At 33.1% G+C, this 6948-nt stretch overlaps 1 long non-coding RNA gene across 1 annotated transcript; it reads left to right on the forward strand.

Annotated features, from left to right (window-relative positions):
- The first annotated feature begins 594 nt into the window (after positions 1–594).
- LOC141671158 (uncharacterized) lies at positions 595–1502 on the forward strand. Its single transcript, XR_012554980.1, has 4 exons — positions 595–702; positions 783–823; positions 913–1155; positions 1240–1502. It is a non-coding gene; the product is annotated as an uncharacterized LOC141671158 (long non-coding RNA).
- Positions 1503–6948: the final 5446 nt, after the last annotated feature.

A 6948-nucleotide genomic window follows, 5' to 3' on the forward strand; every position in this document is an offset into this window, starting at 1 on the left:
TTATAAGTGGCTATTGCATTTTTCTATTAGTTTAAAAGTGGCCATTTTAGTTGCATTTTTATCTTAGTTTACAAGCGGCTGTTTTGTTATACCTGTTTGTTTTCTTATAAGTGGCATAATATTTATGCTCTGTGGACTTGCCTTATCATCTACTGATTCTAATGTAATTTTATGTATGATTTTTTTAGAATGGAAGATGATAGTTTCCATGTCATGATTTACCACAAGGGTCAATTTCAGAATAGTATCTATGTCGTCTATTTTTAAGTATGTTGAGGGTGATAGGTGGTCTTACACGGTAATAATGCAGTAAATTAAAAAGGATCTCAGATACTATGAGATCGGAGGAATATATACAAACAAAGAAGGGTGGAAATTATGTGGCAATAATGCAGCCCTTAATGAATTTGATAAATGAGTAAAAAAAATATGGGCTTACTGGATTTTTATATTGACAATGTGGTCGATCATAAGATCCAGCCTTTGAAACAGATGCAGCCACATTTGGTGATGCGACCTACGCAACAGCCCCAAAAATTCAGTACGGTTCAATAATCAAGAGGTTAACAGTCATCCAAAATTAGCACATTTCCATGATAGTCAAATGGTTCATGACGCAACTGTGAAAGTTGCAAGTGAAGAGGAAATTGGATTTACAAAATCTACCAAATGAAGATAAAAATATGGGGTAAATGAATTGAAGTAAGTTTGTATTATGTTTTTTTACTCAAGTATAGTATATTGCATAATATTTTTTAATATTTGCATTGTTTTATTTGCAGGACCTACCCCACCAACCTCCCCACCTGAAAATGAATTTGAAGTAAGACTACATGTAATTAAGTTTCTTTAGTACTCAAGTAGGGAATATTTTGTAATAATTCTAATATTTGCATCATGTTTTATTTGCAGGACCTGCCTCACCCACCTCCCATTATCGAGTATGAAAATAAAGAGGTGTTAATATCACCAAGAACAATCAAGTGTACAAAAATCTAGGTTTGTCTACACTAGTGACAAATGTTATAGTTGAGTTGAAAGCGAGAAGTAAAGGAAAAGTTGAAATTTAAGAAGACAATATTCAAGAGGAAGGCTTTGAATATGATCCCGGGTCAGTTGAAATTAAAGAAGATGATAATGGAGAAAAAAAGAAAGGTAAGTCATTTCTGGTGGTTCATTTTAATTTTATATTGATTATGCCTGCATATTTAATTTGAAATTATTGTTTTTACACTATAGAGATCTAAAACTGAATGGAAGAGAAAGCTTCCTGGTGGTGGACCAACAACCCGTTCACGATCCATTGTTACAACTGCCCCTTGGAAGGATGCATCAACCAAGACACCGCATTCTTTACTTCTAGTAGAGCCTGCTACACAAATCCAATTGCCACAAATTGAGGGAGTAGGAAAAATGGCTGCTTATGTAGCTATACGGAAGCGTCAGTAGACACAAAATGCTGAGAAAAATGGAGTACTTGCTAATGGAAGTGGAACTACAAATGAGCGAGTTGATGCAGAAGATGTATTTCCTAATATTAGAGAAGAATTTGAAAAAGGTTAGCATATTTAATTTTACAATTAGCGTTCTTTGTAGTTTGTACTTGAATTTTGTAGAAAATTAGCATATTTTAATTAAAATTATATTTGAATTAGCATATTTTGTATTTTGTAGTTTGTATAAAATGATTGGTGCTAATTGTATATAACTGATCGTATGTATACTTGACAATATCAATTGAACTTCCTAAAAAAAAGAGAACCAACAATTATGAATAAATTTCATACAAGGTCCTTTGACAAAAGAATTGTCTTGGATATGAATAAGAAATTCCAACCTGTTTCCGATAATGATAAAGTTGTGTCTGAATTTGGTCAATTTTTGGGGACATTAAAGAAGTGTGTGCCATTTACTTACAAATCTTGGAGAGATGTTCCCGAAAATTTGAAGACCACCTTGTTGAATTATGTTAAGGTAATTGTTGAACTAAAATTTTCCTCAATTCTCTTGCTTTAATTAAATAATTTGGCCATAGTAGAAAATATTTTAATAATTTATGTTTGTTTTATGTGTAAGCAATGGTAGATATTTTCCGATGAGTTGGAAGCCTGGGTGTTGAGGTCAATAAATGCATACTGGTAGGGGTACAAGAGTTGTACCAAGATAAAACATTATACTGCTTATGCTACTGACGAGGAAAGGTTAGAAAACATGCCTGATGAAATTCCACTCGAGGAATTCAAATTGTTGCTGCAGTATTGGGAAGATGAAGACATGTAGGTATACATATGAATTTTATAGCTAATTATCATCTCTTTTGTGTATTCAGTTACTCGTAAATGAATTTTATTTGTTTTTGTAGACCAAGGCCCATAAAAATGCAAACAGTCGGCATACATATGTAGACACACACGCTGCTGGTACTAAATTATTTTCACAACTTCGATGCAAGATGGTATGTTCCTGGAATTTTTTATTAAATACTGTAAAAAATTATGATACAAACGATCATCCTTCAATTTAGTCACAATAATATGACCACGCACATATTGTTAGTGGAAGCTTATTTTCATATATTGTTAGTGGACCTTTACTGTTGACTAGTTGTGTGTAATAAGACTCTTTTCTGCCCTTTTCTTATTTTTCTTGGGAAAGTCAATATAAGTTTTAACTAATTTGTTACCCAATAAAGGATATAATTGTTTAAGGGGGTTGGATACAATTATATTAACAAATCAAAATAAGGATGTAAGAACAATAACAGTTTATTAATTCTGATATAAATTGTTACAAAACTCTCTCAAGAAATTTTTGATGTTCTTGAGAGCTGCTAGGTTATAATGATACTCGTGTAAAAGTTTATCAACAATGATAACATATTTTGTATTTATATAATACAGAGCTGCTCTATCAAATACAAGATATGTCAAAAGATATTTATCCTATTTTTATACATATCTCAATTAACAGCTGCATTCTTACAAATCAAAACCTGACACTAAATTACTCTTCAATTACTGGGACTGTATAAATCAGTAGATTATGATTTATTCTGTAATCCTGACACCAGTCATATCCTGATGACTTTCTTCATCTTGATGTCAAATCCTGATGCCATGCAAATTCTGATGGTTAGCAAATCATGATTCCCAACAGATCCTGATTCTGACGTAGAGCATTATCACCTAACAAACTCCCCTAATTTATTCTTTGTAGAACATGCATAAAATATATGCTCAACTTGATGCCAAAAATAGGAGGACAAAATATTGAGTAGATATTTCTCATAAGTACAGAGAATTCTGTCAGTATCAATTTACTGGTTCTTCATAAATATTGTGATACCTCATGACAAAATCCCTCACCTTTTCATTCACATTCTTTCTGAGAATTTGTTTCCGTTTTTCCTTCAAGTTCCTCTCATAATCAGATTCATCAGACAACTGATAGATTGCAACTCTCAAGCTTCCAATAAAAGATCTTTCAATCATCGAATCATCAAGAAGTATATAACATGCTTTAAGTTCATTAGGATTTAGTGTCAACTGTCTAAAAGTAAAAACAGTTTCAGAAACTTGATATCTTTATTTCCGTCTCAGCAATCTAGTTGCACCTCATTTCATTTCCACTTCTTGATTACTGAGATTCATGTAAGTAGGAATGTGATGGCCATCATATTCAAGTCCTCTATCCAGATTCCTTCTTCTTATGAAATAGAAAATCAAATCAGACCATTCCTTAGATATTTGACTGTCAACCTCAATAAGGTAATAAATATATTTTAATTCTTTAGTTGTCATCACTAGAAGCTCATCAGATGATAATGTCATAATTCCTCCATCTTTCATTAAGAGCATTATCTTCTTTTTTGGAGATGGTTCATCAATTTTATCTATAATGAACTTCACAGCTTCAAGTTTACTCAGATGAGATGTGACTGATTCTCCTGGTCTGTCAGCCAAAGTGAAATTTATTATTCTTGGATTTACAAATTTAGTTATCTGATGACCCAATCCTGGTCTAGAATGATGTTCTATCAATCATAGTCTTTGAGAATGTGTTAACCAAGAAAGTGATGATGTAGTATCATCTATTTTAGATTCAAATACACCTTCTTCTCTATTTCCACCATAAACAAAATCAGTACATTTGATTTTATCTATTCTTTTCCATTCCCTTTCTTCTTCCCTGACTGGAAAATAGCTTCTTAGCAATTCTTCTTTCTCTTTAATATTCTGAACTCGCCATTGCTGTCTACAAGAATTTCTTATTATTAGCCTAAAATTAGAATTTTCTATGTTCACAATCCTTCTTATCATCATCTCATTTCTTCTCTCTTCTTCATCCACTTCAGAATTATGTGAGTACATAAGCATAAAGAATCTGAATATTCAAGTTATCCAGACATTCTTGATCTACATCTTCATCAACATCAGGATTTGCAGTGCTTGAATTCATGTCAGTATCGAGAATTGAACTATCAAGATTGACTAGATCAGGAATTCCTCTGTCAAGATTAACACTGTTAGGATTTGTGTTGTCAAGAGCTGCAGTAATGTGAATTTGCCTTGATCTTCTAATTAATGGCATTTCTGGTTTCTCAACAGATACATCGATATCAGGAGTCAGTACTCTTATTGCATTTGTTCTTGGCTCGGGATTTAAAAATTGTTGATCAATGAAAATTCTTGGAACCTAACACTGAGATTCTTAGGTATTTTTTGAATCCTGACCTCACTTTACGTTGTCCTTCTTTGAGAAGTAATAATAGATTGATCATTCCTAGAAGTCCTTCCATTTTCTCTTTAATCACTTCTCGATCCTCTAGCCCTTCCTCTTCCTCGAGAGGGACCTTCACTAACACTTTGAAGCTATTTAGAATTTCTTCCTGTTGCCTTAGCATTTCTTCCTTTGTCATATCAGTAAATTATTCACTTAAGTGAATGATGCATTTATGTCAAATAAATCTTCAACTCTTTTGTCTTTATGATAAAGAGTCAAAACTTCAACAACTCTTATCTTGAAAGTCCTGTAGAACCTTTGAGCATCTTCAGGATTATCAATGATCACTTCATTCCCCATAGGAATTGTAGATAAAGTTTGTTTTTCCATCAGTATTTGAGAGTGAGTCAATATCTCAGTTCTAACAGTCCTTGCAGAATCTGAAGAACATGAGTTGACTGTGTGGTTTGTGTTTGAGTCTTTATTCTAGCTCTTGAATGTACCACAACAACATCAGAGGTCTTTGTGCCTTGATTTCTAACCTCATCATCCAGATTGCCATCATATTTCCTCAATACTGATTTAGGTGAACATTTTTGTTAGGCCTCAATGATACTATAGAAGGGGGTTAAATATAGTATCTACAATCAATTCGATTATAAACACAAGTATGTAACAGAAAACAAGTTTATTCAATATATCAAACTCTGTTATAGTAGGTTTAATCTACTACCTCAGTGATGTATGATATCACTAAGAGCTGCTAGGTTACAATGAATAATATTCTTGTGAATGATAACACACATAGTGTAAACCCTAATCTGTGTTTATATACTACACAGTTACAAGATATCTCCTAATTGATATGATATGTTCTGTTTCCTAAAATACATCAATCAGAGATTATCTACTGTAATCCTTTAGATGTACAACTCTCCAAGCATATATTCTTTTGTTTAATCCAGATCCTCTCCTATAAATCAGCAGCTTTTCATCCCTGAAGTGTATCCGCACTTAAGTTCTGATGTAAGTCCTGATGGCTTAAGTTCTGATAACTTCCTGTCTTCAGTAAGTTCTAATTTCCAGTTAAGTTCTGATAGTAAGTTCTGAAACTAAACAAATCAGATTAGACATGACATCACAAATATATCTAACAATCTCCCCCAACTTGTAAATTATAAAAATATACAAGTTTATTTATGATGTCAAAAATATTTAAGTACAAATGCAATGAGAGTTTATATGTACAACTAAATATAACTTACAGTCCATGCAACTTTTACCAAATTCACTGAATCAGCCTGAATCCATAATGATTCCTTACAAAGTCTGATACCAGCTTGGTCTCTGTATTTCTTTTAACTTCAAGTAACTGAGCCTTGACTTGCTGCAGTTCTTCATCTTCAGTATCACCAATCTGATATATGGCAGCTCTGAGTGCCAAAATTGGATTTCTTTCAAGTCCATCTCCCAGTCTGATTACCCTTGGATGTGTAGAATCTTCATTATAGCATAATCATCTTCCTTTCGGAATTACTTCTACCTTAGCAGAATTCTTCCTCATAGGAATTTCTCTTCCATCATCCTCAGTCATTATTGGAGTATACTCTATCATTCTTGCACCAGAAATTCTGAGTAAATCTCTTATTGTCTTCAGAATATATTCTGACCATTTCCTGGTAACATCAGAATTTACCTCCAGTAGATAATGAATATATTGGAGCTCTTTGACATATTTCTTCAGCACATCAGAGTCAGATAATCTATAAGTTCTGCCATCAATCAGAAATAAGATCAATTTCTCTTTTTCTTCATAACCATCATGAGTATCCATCACTACTTGAGTAGATAGCACTTTGTCAAGGTGCTTCTGTGTGATCTCTTCATATGGCTTGTCAGTCAATGTGAATGGATCTCTAATATCAACTTATATCCCAGTCTGGAATTTCTCTCTATCAGAACCTAATCCAGAAGTGTCTCTAGCTTGCTTGGCTTTTACCCCAAATGCTGCAAGTTGATTCAACATCTGGTATGTCTTAGGCTAAACTGGAATAGACTTGTTCCATAACAGCTTCTTCTTTTCTTCTAATGTTAAGCTGTCTATGTCAACTTGAGCAGTATCAGAGTTTGATGTCTTGGTGAATTGGTCAGGATTTGCAGTTTCATCTGTAGTTTGATGTTCTGAAATATCTTCAGGATTTATTAAGTTCTGAACTTCTTCACTCT

Source organism: Apium graveolens, chromosome 7, assembly GCF_009905375.1.
Source record: "Apium graveolens cultivar Ventura chromosome 7, ASM990537v1, whole genome shotgun sequence".
Classification (NCBI taxonomy): Eukaryota; Viridiplantae; Streptophyta; class Magnoliopsida; order Apiales; family Apiaceae; genus Apium; species Apium graveolens.